Source organism: Malus sylvestris, chromosome 2 (assembly GCF_916048215.2).
Source record: "Malus sylvestris chromosome 2, drMalSylv7.2, whole genome shotgun sequence".
NCBI lineage: Eukaryota > Viridiplantae > Streptophyta > Magnoliopsida > Rosales > Rosaceae > Malus > Malus sylvestris.
In genome coordinates this window covers 8,016,726-8,031,493 of record NC_062261.1, presented here as the reverse complement: position 1 = coordinate 8,031,493, position 14,768 = coordinate 8,016,726, and the positions used below count along the sequence as shown (strand labels likewise).

The following is a 14,768-nucleotide window of genomic DNA, read 5'->3' as shown; positions in this document are numbered from 1 at the left end:
ATTATCTAATTGATTGAATTTACATGTGTATTATGATGATCATAATCATTTATATTATCCTACATGAAATAATCATTCCGACCCATTTGCCCACTTTCAAATGTCACATCTTTGTTTTGTATTTTTTTTCGATGGATTTAATTAATTAATTGCCAGCTAAGCTGAATAAATAAGCAACACATGTTTTACCTCTCTTTCATCCTTGTTATCTGGAGGAATTTCAAATGTCGTTCGATCTTTCCGGTACAGCCGAACCGTCTTGAAACTTTATTGCCTGGAGTTATAATTTGCAATCCAAAGCACTAACAAGCAATACTTTGTAGAATAAACATGGAGGTCCTAACGTTGAAGGTCCAAGTTTCCTATATAGAAATTGAACGGGAACCGCTCAATAAGAAAATTTAGTTTATTCACTACGGCATTTTTTGGAACACTTGGTAGACTTATTATCATCGCCCAAATCATATTGCACACATGTGAAGAGATTAATCCACACACGCAAATTTCAATATTTAATTATTCACGCACATCTTCATGTAGATGATTGAAGTTGTTCATGGTGGATTTGGTGGTGGTGGAGGAAAACCAACAGAAAAAAGAAAGATGCACTGTAGTAAACGAAAACGGAAGAGGAAAGGGTGAAGGAGAGAGAGAGTTTAGTTTATTTTTTTTGTCAAACAATTAATTTGTTAGATTAAACTTACATTAGTTACTGACAAAATTCAAATGTATACCGTTATATAAAGATTCAACTCTTTTTTACTACTGTGGTAAATAATTACTTGTTAGAGTTATAATTTTTTATTTTTCAACATCCTCTTATTCTATTTTTTTTCACTGTTTTTCTTTGTGGGACCAATAATTACTTTCTTATGTTAATTCGCACTCGTCGCTTTTTGAGTGGGTCCTCGAAGCGTTTTCTAATTAATTTGTTCCAAAGTTTCACTCCTCATAATTTCGGTACAATATTATTGAGGATGCATAGTTTTTAGAGAATATAAATATATAATGATCGAAATTCTCTAACTCCTCAATTGCTTTGAGAAGAGCCAGAGATATTTCTTCTCCTCTTCTAAGATGGTGATCAATGAACGTGTTGATTCCCTTATTGTCCAACACCTTGTAAAAGTGATCTGTAAAATTGGTTCGTGTATCCTCTCCTCTGAAGCTCAAAAAGACATAGTACTTCCAAGGAGGAGGATTGCAAAAGGAAGAAGAAGAGACAAGTTGATTTTCATTGGAGAAATCCAGGTAAATTGAAGGGACAAGGATTGTCTGCCCTCCTTGTTCCGGTGCTCTCCTGTTTTGTGTGGTCACGGTTAAGCCACGTCAACATTTTATATTATTTTTTATAGAGATAATAAGACAAAAATGAATAGTAATATAAAATGTTGACGTGGCTTAATCGTGACCACACAAACACATGAGAGGGCACCGGAACAAGGAGGGCAGACAATCCTTGTCTAAATTGAAGAGCCTTTCAAAGAATTGAGTATGGATGCTGGACTGGTACTCGCACCAAGAATTCGCTTTTGTTATATATCAGGCCTTTTGCATGTTTTTTCTTCCTATGGTAGGAAGCAGTGGCTTCCTACCACCTTCAATGTGAATGTGATAAAGTTGAGAGCAATCTTCCTTGGAATTTGGAACTTCCATTTATCTAACGGAGATTTACCTTAGTGTTGCCGACACGCTTTCTTTCAACTCACGACACCAACAACAAAAGAACTTACATGCCACGAGTCCATTGCAAATGTATATCACACCAAACAAGACCTGACACGTTAAAATATTAGGGCGCGTTTACATAATCATAATTAAAATAGAGGAATTAGATTGATGAGGAATTGAATTGAGGAAGAGTTAGAATCAGATTTCTGTTGAAGCTGTTTACTTAAATGTTCTGGAATCGGAGTAAAAATGAAACGAAATTCATATAAGTTGTTTACCAATTCACCTGAATCGGAATGAAAATTAATATAATTACTAAAGTACCCTTAATCTAAATAATAGAAAAATTCATAACTTTTGAATACAATTTCACACACACACACACATTTTATTAAAAGGAGAAATTAGGTTCACATCATTTTTTTTGTTATTTCATTGATTAAAATCCTATTCATTTTCATTTTTTTATCAAGGTCCTTGGGTATTAATAACATCATTAATTATTTGAATAATAAAATATTTTTATTTTTAAAATATATTCCTTTTGTAACAGCCCGTCCTTAAATATTATAGTTTTTATAATTTTGAAAGTGTGAAATTACAAAAAATGCCCTTGAGGTGAAGGTGTTAACTTTCATTGACCAACGCGTAGTGAGACGTACTAAATATTCTTTTAGCGTATTCCTGAAGTATTCGACGATACGAACGCGTAAACGCAAACAGAAGTGAATTTGGAGTTACGGTTAAAGTTTTACGGAACTGTAAACCCGATAAATACTTTTGTTTTAGTTACTATACATTTTATTTTATACATTTATTTTTGTAATCTGTATATTTTTATGTTTTAGTTTTAAAAGTAGAAGAAGAAGTGGGGAACGGGAGAAAGAAAAAGAAAGAAGGGCTACTGCCCAATCGTGGAAGAGGAATGAGAGAAATGAACAGCCAATGAGGAAGAGAGATGAAGAGGATGGCCAACCAGAGAAGGGGGAAAGGAGGGAAAGGAGGAAGAAGAAATGAAGGGGGAAAACCGGGTTTTCCCTTGACCTGTTCGACCCGACAAGCACCACGGCCAAATTCGGTCATTTTTTCCAGCAAATCAAAGCAAACCACCACCTAGAAACAACTTCCTAGCCTTCCCTCTTCCATTTCCATTCAAAATTAGAAGGAATTTGGTGGTAAATTGTTCACAAACCAGAGGTGGGTGTCGTGAGACTTTTGCTAGAAATCCACCAATTGTGAAACGTTTTCTTTCAATTACCACCACCATTAGACTTCCCTAGAACCCAGGAACAAAGCCCAGCCAGTGGTGGAGGTGTCGGAGCTTGTATGGGGTCAAATTGAATCACACCCAAATCTAGGGTTTCCGACGGGTTTTAGCAAAATTGGAGTTTTTCTAGGCCAAATTGGACTTGGCCACAGGTATAAAGTTTACTCTACTCTTTGAGATCTTCAATTTTGTAATTTTTGAGAATTTTTAAAAATAGTTGAATTTTCCGCCGAGTTGTGGCAGCGCGTGGCCAGGGGGCCGCCAATGCTATTTTAAGGCTATGTTAAATGTCTTGAAGTCAGTTTTGATATTTGGATTACGTAGGTTGATCGTTGGAGCCTAAATTCTCTACGATACGTTAATAGGTATTTATGTGCATTGACGATCCGACCGTTGGATCGTCACCAAACTTTAATATGTTATAGTACGTAATATTTGAGCATCATAGGAACTTACAGATCGGAAATCCAACGTACAGATCTTTCCGAATTGGATTTGTAAATTCGTAAAATAAATGTTAACCGCCACTTGGTTTTGGGCCATTGGCGGAGATCCGACCGTTGGATCTTAATGAAATTTTAGTATGTTATTATAGAAGCTCAATGTGTATCTTCGGAAGTTACGAATCAGAACTCTAAGTTGCGGATCTCTTGGATTGAGTTATGTAGGGTTGTGGGTCCCGCCGTTGATCTTTGACCGATGGTTGACTTTTGGTCAATGGATCTCAAATTATTTTAGAATGTCCTTAAGGATGTGCTTTATGTGAATTATGTATTCTATTGATAAGAGTTCTGAGATGTGATTCGATAATTGTTATAAAAGCCAATCATTCAGGACACCTCGATGTATGTGTTAGTGAATCATAGCGTGGGCTCCAAGTGAGTGGATCTTTTCATTTTATCATATGTATATAATTGATAGTTCCACAAACGTTTCTAAAGTGATTTATACATATTACCCTACAAATAATTAGTGCGAACTACGAATGGCTTGATCCCTGTTTATGGTACGTAGGCAGTTTAACGAGACGTTAGATGCAGCCATATAATAAATGAGAATAAATAATTGAGGCAATAGCCTAGTTTTGGGGAATTGAGTAATATGAGGGACATTGGTGGAAAATTGTAAGATTTGACCCTATGTTTTAGTAGCTAAATGTGGGTCATAATTTAATGTGTAAAGAATCAAGAAATTGAAGTAAGGAAAAGTAAATAATGATAGTTAACTTAACTAGTGTCTAATTGGGCTTATCACCGTTGATTACTCTCAAAAGTAAATAGTTCGAGAGTGGGGCGTTACAGTTTATGCATTCTAAACCATTTGTTTATATGTCTATATGTCTGGAAATATTATGATATGTTGAATTTCAGACTTACATCCTGGTATTTCCATATGTATATTCCTTGCACATAATTACTGTGAACGCTTTGAAGTGCAAAGGTGAACGCAGGACACACAGGTAAATTCGGGTAAGGATACAGTATCAGTTGAATTGATGAGGTTATGGTATGACTACATTTATGTTTTAAGCAACTCCAACACTGTCGTATAGATTGCAATAATAGGTAACTCCGGCATTGTCGTACAGGTTGCTTATGAGTTGTACATGTTGTATTAGATGCATTTAGAGCTCATAAACATGCATCCCGGTGTTAGTGCTCTTGTAGTGGTTAGGGCACAGTCTCTCATATGATATTCACCTCTCGCATCATACGCTCACCTTGGATCCAAATTAGGTGCACATACCTGTCGTGCAGACCACTTTAGGTGGTTCCAACTCGTAGGTGAATCGCGATTATTTGCACAGTTTCCATGTGATTGTAGCGCTTGAGCGTACTTATTTACACCCAGTCATGTCGTACAAGTCATTCATATGATATTCACCTCTCGCACCACACGCTCACCTTGGATCCAAATTAGGTGCACAGGCCTGTCGTACAGACCACTTTAGGTGGTTCCAACTCGTAGGTGAATCGCGATTATTTGTACAGTTTCCATGTGATTGTAGCGCTTGAGCGTACTTATTTACACCCAGTCATGTCGTACAAGTCACTAGAGGTGACTTCGACTTATGTGTTTGCATTGATTGATGAGATATGGATAAGTTGTACAAGTCACCGGAGGTGACTCCGACTTATATGCTAGCATTGACCGATTAGACATGGGTGTAGTCGTACAGGTCACTAGAGGTGACTTCTTGATTGATGAGATATGGATAAATCGTATAGGTCACTAGAGGTAACTCCGACTTATGTGTTAGCATTGATTGATGAGATATGGATAAGTCGTACATGTTACTAGATGTAACTCCGACTTATATGCTAGCATTGACTGATGAGACATGAGTGCAGTCATACAGGTCGCGTTTGGTGACTCCAGTTTTATGGTTGAGCTCTAAATTCAGCCGTACAGGTCACGTTAGGTGACTCCGGCTGACATATCATTTGCATTGAATTATATCACCTGGCTTATACATTTACTGTTGAGATACTTGACATGGCATATACCTGGCTTTCACTGCTTCGAGCATGATTTCTATATACATATGCATCCTATTTTTCTGGAAAGTTCATTTGGCCTATTTGTTAATGCATTGTGGAAATGATGGACATGGCATACCCGTGGTTTTACCCATTTTTTAATATGAGTTGTATATTTATATATAAATGTAGTATTGTCTTATGGAAAACGATACGGGTTTTACAAACAGGGGTATTTACTTTTAGAAAGGTAATAGTTTTGGGACGATTGGTTTTATTGCTCATTCACACTCTCTTTTTTGTGCCCCTCCAGGTTTTAGCTGCCAAGTTCGTATCGACGAGGATTTGTGGCGAATCTTAGCATTGGTGGTTATCTCTGAGGGTATAATTCTTACCCATACTACTGTACTTTACTTATGCTTTGCATCATACGTGAAATGGGTCCAGACCCGCTCACCGTGCACTTTGGTAATTAGGCACTCTTAAGTTCAAATTTATGGCCAACACGGCTCGATTCGGGGTCCTAGTGAACATTTCGGGTCGGGGTGTGTCACCTTTAGTGTTAAAAATGTTACAATTAGTATATTTATATTTATGACTAAATTTTTTAGCATATATTTTTATTTTTAGTTTGTACCTATTTTTAATTTGCAAATATTTTTTAATTTGTACCAATTTTCTTTTCATTTTTAATTTGTACCCATATATTAGTTTCTTTTTGTGCCCATATTTTGTAAAGTTTTATTTGTATTTGTACCCATGTGTACACCGTCACGTGACATTGTATATTTAATCAATGAAAGAAAAATTACATATAGTATATTTATGTTTTATGCCTAAACTTTGTATCATATATTTATATTTTTAGTTTGTACCCACTTTTAATTTGCAACATTTTTTTTTAAATTTGTAGTATTTTCTTTTTAGTTTTATTTTGTACCCATGTATTAATTTCTTTTAGCGCCTATATTTTTTAAAAATTCATTTGTACTCATATTTTTTTAATCTCTTATTTGTACCCTAATTTATTTATAATGTACCCATTCTTCTTTATTACTGTACCACTTTGTTATACGTGAAATGTACCAATTTTTTTTAACACTATGGATACATTCTTTTGCCATTTATTATTTCTTATTTTTACATATTTTTTATCCATTTATTCAATCAAAATGATTGAATTTTTTTATTGTAACCGTTTCTAATAGTATTATAATGAGGGATTTTAAATTTATAGGATTATAAATCTTATAAAATATCAAACAATTAATGTCAAAAATATAAAAATATAAATATTAATAGTAATATAATGAGGTGTACAAAGTCAAAGGACCTTGATCAAACTTTGAATACTATTAAGGTTTTAATCAAAGAATGTTAAGGATTAAGGATCCAAAGTATCCCTTATTAAAATATTAACAATTCCCGTTAGAAAATATTGGTTGGCTAGCACCGTTGGAAAATATTGGTGCATTTTTTTACACTGAAATAAGTCTCCCAACAACTTTCTAGAACCCACGGGTTCTCTACATCATTGTTGTTCCATATTCTGCTCTGCACACACATAAGAGAGAGAGGAGAGAGAGAACACGTAGGCTCGGCATTTTCTCGCGTCACCGTAGCTACGTGGGCTTTCTTCCCCTTCCGGTGAGTTGCTTCAGGTTCATTGATTTCTCTTCTTCTTCATCATCGTCTTCTTCTTCTTCTTCTTCTTCTTGGGTGTTGTGAATGCAGAAAGGCTTGGTTTTCTAGAAACAGCACGAAACTTTGATCGTTTGGCTATTTGGGGAAGATAGAAATATGGTGTTTTGGTTTGCCTGAATGAAAAGTTTTGGTTTTTATGAAGGTAGAGGTGTTTTAGGAGTATTCATGGGTATTTTGGGTACAAAATTTTGATTCCTGGAGTGTTCTACCCGGAACTCAAATGCTACCTTTATAGAGGTAATCCAATTCCGGGCAATTCTGGAATTGAATTCCTGATATTGGGTGGTCCCCATAGAAATTCTGATTCCCTAATTGCTAGTAAACGTCGGAATGAATTGGGAAATGTGCAATTATATTTCTCTCGTTTCCAATCTCGATTGGTAAACACACGCTTAGAGTAATGAAATTTGGGTGATAGAATTACAGTATCATCACGATTCAAAATCATACATAGATACTTTTTTCTTTTTGACCAGCCACACCTTAGCCTTCTTTTGGGTGGAAATTTTTTTCTGTGTGCCATTATTCAACTCAGCTACAATCATTCCTCTTTTTCTGTCGGCTACATGATAAAGTGATTCTCTTAGACAATAAATTTTTCTTTCTCTTTCTCTTTTCTATGAGAAAAATAACAACAAATACATCAAGCAAAGCGTTCGGACTAGAGATGGCAATTTAATCCGTCAAGCACGATTCCCGAAAGTAACCGACCCGAACAGTTCGGTTTCGAAGATCAAATTTTGAATTTTTTATGGTTATGGGTAACCATTCGGTAAATTGTTCAGTTTCGGGTTCGGTTATGGTTATAGGGATATCCACTCTGAACCCGTCCCTTTTTCATTCTTTAATAAAAAAATATAAATATTTATTATTTATATTTTTTTTATAAAAGAATCAAATACCTTTTTTTTTTTTCTCCAGCAATTTAATACTCCTTGGGAGACTCCAAAGGTTTTGAGTGTGTAGTGCAGTGCAAACTTCAAAGGTCTTTATCTTTATTCCAAAAATTTTAATGCTTTCAAGTTTCATGGAATTTGGAAGAACTCAAAGCCAAGAACCCAACAAACTATTTTCCAGCCACGCTTTCACACAAAAATCTGAATTCCTCCCTCTCTCTATCTCAGAGACTACAACAACAACTACTAGAATAACAAGACCCATTTGCCAGACCTAATGCAAAGCAATGGCTTTGACAAGTCATTCCTTTTACATAAAAACTTGATTATTTAGGACCACAGATGTTCTGGAAATCAAATTAACCGCAATGGCATGCCACCAAATGTTAACAACTATTTTATTTACTTTACCTTTACTCTACATCGGCAGCGTTAATTGATAAGCAATCAACATTCTACAATGCCGGCCAACTGTGTTGAAACTATTTATTTAGGAATGAGAGCTTCTACTCTCACCCAGCCATTCTTCCAAAATTACCCCTTTATAATAAACAGAAGTTTGTTTTTTCTTCTTTTCTTTTTTTTGTTACTATTATTTGGATAATGGAACAAGAGTTCGAAACTATTATAATAATTTAGAAAATTAAAAGTTTTGAACTCAAGATGCATGAATAAAATATAACACCATATTCACTAAAATATTGAGTCGCATGCCTTTTTATGGTGCAACTTTAATAATTCCATCATGAACAATGTTGTTGATTAATGTAGCTTCATAGCTAACAATTAAAAACAAATCACACATTTTTCTTTGCTATATTTCAGAGAATTGTGGAAAAGAATGTAAAAACACAAATATAGAGCAATAATACACGACATTAACAAAAAGTGTACTTGAATATTTATCTATGTTTCTATCCGAAATGCACTAGTAATTACCAAAGTCAAGTATGAGTCGCTTGCTAGAGATCTAAATAGGAAAAATGAAGCACAAAATTAAATTGACAATTATTGTAGTTTCTTACCTTTTATATTTTATTTTAGATGGGTTAGGTACAATGTTCCTCATCTTTCTTATAATATTTTTCTGTTTCAAGAAGGATAAGATTTATATTTTCTTCTTTTCTTGTAATATTTTTATGTTTTAGAGAGGTAAGGTTCTTTTCCCCTCTTTTTTTCCTATATTTCTTTTTCTTTGAATTTAAGGGATGAGATTTATATCCTCCAAATTAGATGTAATTTTTTCATTTTGATTAATAAAATTCTTTTGTACCACGTAGATTTTCCACAAAAAAAAAGTTAGGTTCTTATTTTTTGGACAACCGTTAGCGTTATTGGGTTAAATTGTTAATTGTTAGGGGGAGGAGAGCGGTGGGATTGAACCACACCAAAATGCATATGCATGATTGTTTTCTACCACTGTAATAAAGAGTCATTTGAAAATTTACAAAACTACTACCACATCCAAATTTAATATAATTATGATACTGCCACCGCGTTTTGTCATAATCAGTAAAGAAAGTTAATTAAGTGTTTCTATATGAAAAAAGTTTGTGGCATGCTTTTCATTAGTTTTCTAATTCTTCTTTTGTAAAAACAAATAGAGAATGGCACGGAAAAAGAGTGCTAACAACCACCGCTAGAATACTTACTCCCTCGTTCGATAGCTTTGTTAAATGGCAAATATATATATATATATATATATATATATATATATATATATATGTATGTATATGAAGAAATGGGCATTCAACAAAGCTGGAGATGGTGCTTTACTGCGATGATATAAAGCAATCATGTGTATTCACTTTGGAGTTAGTTCCATCCCACCAACTCCCCTCCCTTGTTATTTAAGCAAGTACTCAATCTATCATAATATAAGTGGAGGTACACTGAAAAATATATTAGTTTCTCCTTAAATATCTGGTACTTGAAAAAATATCTCGCGCCTGAGGTCCTCTGTTTCAATTCTCCTTTCTCAATATCGTTCATATTAAAATGTCATGATTTTTTTTTTTTTTTTTTTTTGGGTTGTGGGGCGGATCGAAGGCCTACCAAAGAACAAAGAAATGGACCTAGTTCATCTCAATCCCAACATGCTTAAACTTGGGAATTCTTTTAACATTGGCACGAGAAACCAATAACTAGTTGGTAAAACGACATCTTAATTAGACGTTTAGAGTTACATTAGAAATATAATCAAATATACACCGAAACCGATAGTTCGTTTCAAGAGATGACTAGCTAGAATCTCACATATCCAAAGATTATATATACAACAACAGGATAATCAATATGAATATAACAAAGAACAAAACTCAAAACAACATCATCAATTCCTCGACTATCAAGTCAACTTTTCATCAATTTCTGCCTGCTTTGCACCCACAGAAAAAACTCAGAGATAACTTCTAACGGCATTCCCTTTGTTTCTGGCACTTTGAAGAAAACAAACACCCAAGAAATGGTGCACACAACAGCATAAATAGCAAAAACACTGGCGAGGCCAATCGAGGTGAGCATGATAGGCAGTGTGTAAGTCATAATGATGTCTCCAATCCAAAATGTCAGGGCACATATTGCAATGCAGAGGCCACGAACCTGAGTCGGGAAGATCTTCGAGCAAAGGATGTTAGGGATTGGTCCGAACCCCATGACAAAGGTGCAGAAGTAGACCACAACGCTGATTGTAGAAATTGTTGCATTGACAACGGAACCCAAATGGACAAGTTGTCCGAAAATTAGTACTAGGAGGGTGCCAGTTAGCACCGGTAATGTAGTCAACAACAGCGACCTGTGGCAAAGACAGACGAGTAAGAGATGAAGAGAACAGTTAATGGTTTACTTGTGGAGCAAGGGAACTACTATATATAAAAATACCTTCTGCCAGAAGTATCCATTAGTCTCGTGGCAATGCCGATAGACGGAATCATCAATAGGGTTGTGAGAGCACTTATGAGAATAGATGAAGAGGTGGAACTAAGGCCTAAATCCGATAGGAGAATTGCCACCCCTGCTTGCTCAAGAATTTGGGGAGTGTAATAAAGAACCCCATTTATGCCAGAGAACTGCAAAGATAAAAAACAATCAGTCATTATTCAAAACTCTCAGATGTATTAATTAGAAACGTGTAGTACACATTACAATAAAACTATTTCTACCACATTTACTCGAACGTGAATTAGTACTTGCTGAAGAATTTGAATTGCCACCCCAACGAACAATGCGCGCTTGACTCCTGGTTCTAAGAGATCCTTCCAAACGGATCCTTCAACAACAGTTTCCTGGGTTTCAATCTTTCCTTCTCCAAGATGTTGACTCAGTTGGTTCCTCTTGAAAATTAGAGAAGGTTGGCTAACCAGAGCAGAAGCTTGAAAATATTCGTTGTCTTGAGCCATTTCAGGACCGCCAACAACTGAAAGCATTGAGCCTCGTCAAGACTCAAGTGCACCCTCCTGGTGCAAATAGACTCTTTGGTACTCTTCTGTCTTTTTTCCATCTTTTCCAACCTTCTCAGAGTATTTGTAAGCCAACGCCCAGCCACCGCCAATGTCCATACTACTCACAGCTTCACCACTAGTCCCCAGCATGAGGCTGCTATTGTGCCTCATGCCAAATAAGCTATTGGACTTACTAGGCATCATGTCATTTACCATACTTGCTGATTTTTGACCTGAGAGCAATGGCCTTCGAACATTGTCCTCAAAATCAGCTGCATTTCCATTCCCCTCCAAATCCCAATTCTCCATCTTGTCTTGGCGTCCACGCAGCGCCACATTTAGCACTCTGCCCATGTTGAGAATGCTGCCCATGTTCTGCAAATTAAGAAGGCTGCACATACTTCCTGTGTTTTCGGGAAGAAGCTTCTCATGAACACTGCCAAATAGATTCACAAGAGGATCCACGTAATGCACGTTTGGATTCAACAAGCTTCCTTGTCGCGACATCAAGCCAAGATTGGCTTGTCCTGTGACAGATTTCGCAATCATTGACGCCCTCCCCTCGAGCATTGAAGCCCTCCCATCCTCCTGTCCATACAGCCTTATTTGATCTTTATCCGAAGTCATTTCCTGGCCTTCACTGCCCTCATTAGCCGGTCCAATTATGTACTCTTCCAATGATGCTTCCCCTCCAACACCAAGTCCCTCGAACGGCAAAGCCATCTCACCTTCATATCAATCAATCCTAAAAAACTAAGCTTTCAAAAAATGAAAAAGGTGAAAACCCGCTATACTTTTAGACATAAGCACAATATCAGCACCGAAAACATAAGCATTCATAAATTCAAATGCAGTACTTTATGCACCTGAAACATCTTCCTGTCCAGGTAGTCTCTGCTGAACTTTCTTAGCCTCAGCCATTCTTCCTTTACTAACAAGCCACCGTGGAGACTCCGGCAAGTAAAACAGAGTCAATCCGAAATAAACCAAGGAATAGAAAGAACTCCAAGCATCATTCTCCAACTGGGGGCATCCTTCAGTGACATTCCAAACATCATGCAGTATGACAAAAACATCCCTCCCGAACCGGTAAACTGTGGGAGAGTGTTCAGTAGCCCTCTGATTTCGGGTGGGGCAGTTTCGGAAATGTAAAACGGGACAAGAGTAACGGCTAGTCCAATTCCAAAACCATCTAGTAGCCTTGCCAAAAGAAGAACATAGACATTTGGAGCCCATAGCATTACCAAACCATTGAGAAAATATAAAACTGATGAAACTATCAGCATTGGACGTCTTCCTAGCCAGTCTGAAACTGGCCCTGAGAATGTTGTGATGACAGTGGCACCGATCAAAGACATGCCTACGATAAGCCCTTCAATTGTCGGTTGGGTTTCCAACTTAAATTCCCTTTTGATGTAAAGCAGCCCCTGCAAATATGATTTGTAAATGTCACAGCTTCCATACTAACTAAGCCCCAAATCACACAACTCAATGCCTGCTTTTGATACGTTTTCCGGGTTGACGAGGAAAACCCTACAACTATCATAACTCAAATTAAATAAAGATATGTGCAATCATTTGCAAAAGAAGATAATTATTCATTCCTCAAATGAGATCTCAAAGACTTATTACTTAGATTAGCATTTACCCGAGTTCGAATCTCTCTTATGTAGTTTAAATTAGATTGAAATGTCGCTCGAATAAGAGAACCATCATAGAAATAGTACCTGCAATGGTTGCATTGTCCCATCCTTGCAACAAGTTTCCTGTCGCAGCAGCAATGGCTACAAAAACAGCTCCCCACATTCTTTCTGCTGCCACAAACAACAGGAGGACCTTTCAAACCCAGAAGGGAATTCAGCAGAGAAATAGAGAAACTCTTGGACTTTGTAGCATCAACCTTAAATTTATATAATTTAATTAGAAATTAATGCCAAATTTGAATATATATTTGCTTTCTTGGAAAGAAAGAAATTACCTTTCAAGAAGAGAGAGAAACCATGAAATTAAAGTACATATCTTCTGATCTCAAAGCAATGTACATATCTTCTGAGAAGAAACAATCTCAGTAAGTGCTTTTGGGTTTTAACAGGTTCCATAAAGTTTTGCTGAAATTCCTTGAGTGCCTCTTTCGAACCACACACAACATGTAACCCTCTTCCTGCGGGTAACTGTTAACTGCCTAATTTTTTTTTCTTTCAAATAATCAATGAGAACAAAACTCAAAGATTAAAATACTAAAGAAAGAGAATTAAAAAAAAAAAAAAAAAAAAAAAAAAAAAAAAAAAAAAAACTAAAGAAAGTATTTTGTATGGTGGGTCAAAATTGGCACAAAGATTTACTACTGCATGGTTGTTCAGGTATGAGATTACTATTGAGCAAGTGAAGAAGCACTTGGAAGCATTGGTTGAGGACACTTTGATGATCGAGTCGGGTCGTATAGCGGTACCCAAGTACGAGACTTTCATCGATTAGAACCACTGTTCTAAAAATCTCCGCCTAGCGCCGCCTAGGCGCTAGGCCCCAGCCCCGCCTAGGCGCTAGGCCCCAGCCCATCGGCCCGATTAATGCCTAGGCCCCAGCCCACCGCCTAGACCACCTAGGCACCCGCCTAGGCACCCACCTAGACCCGCCTAGGTTGCAACTCACTTAGACAGAAAATACATAACTTTCATTTTGCATTTTGTTTTTTTCCAATAAATTGTAAGAGACTTGTTGCATACTTGAATGAACAAACATTATATCCTTATTTCACATGTTTTCATTATGTTCCAATACTTCATGATATATATGCATTCTATTTTGTAGTTTATGATGAAATTATATATATTTCAAGTAGAAGCAGACACTTATTTACCTGAAATATGATAGATTTACTTAAATCCGCCTAGCCGCCTAGGCGCTAGGCCCCAGCCCGACTAGCGCCTAGCGACTTTTAGAACCTTGATTAGAACAAAGCACCGAGGAAGAACACAGGTAAGTCCTTATAAATGTGTGGTTTAGATTTACAGTTTGTTAATATATATTTTAATTTGTGAGATATAGGACGAGAACACATTGCATAACTCACGGTTATTAATTAATCTTCAATTTTTATGTTATTTTTGAAAATTTTGGCCATAATTTGGTCAGGTTGTTCTTGAAGGGCTTACAGGAATATGGGAAGAGAGACTGGAAGAGCATTTCCAGGCTCTGCGTTGTGACAATAACCCCAACACAAGTTGTAAGTCATGCTCAAAAGTACTTCCTCCACCATGATAAAAATTCTGCAGAATTATCCCATCAAATTGTTAATGGTGATTGGTGATCT

At 36.4% G+C, this 14,768-nt stretch overlaps 1 pseudogene; it reads right to left on the bottom strand.

Annotated features, from left to right (window-relative positions):
- Positions 1–10,263: 10,263 nt before the first annotated feature.
- Positions 10,264–13,616, bottom strand: LOC126608726 (monosaccharide-sensing protein 2-like; annotated as a pseudogene).
- Between the last annotated feature and the right edge of the window lie 1,152 nt (positions 13,617–14,768).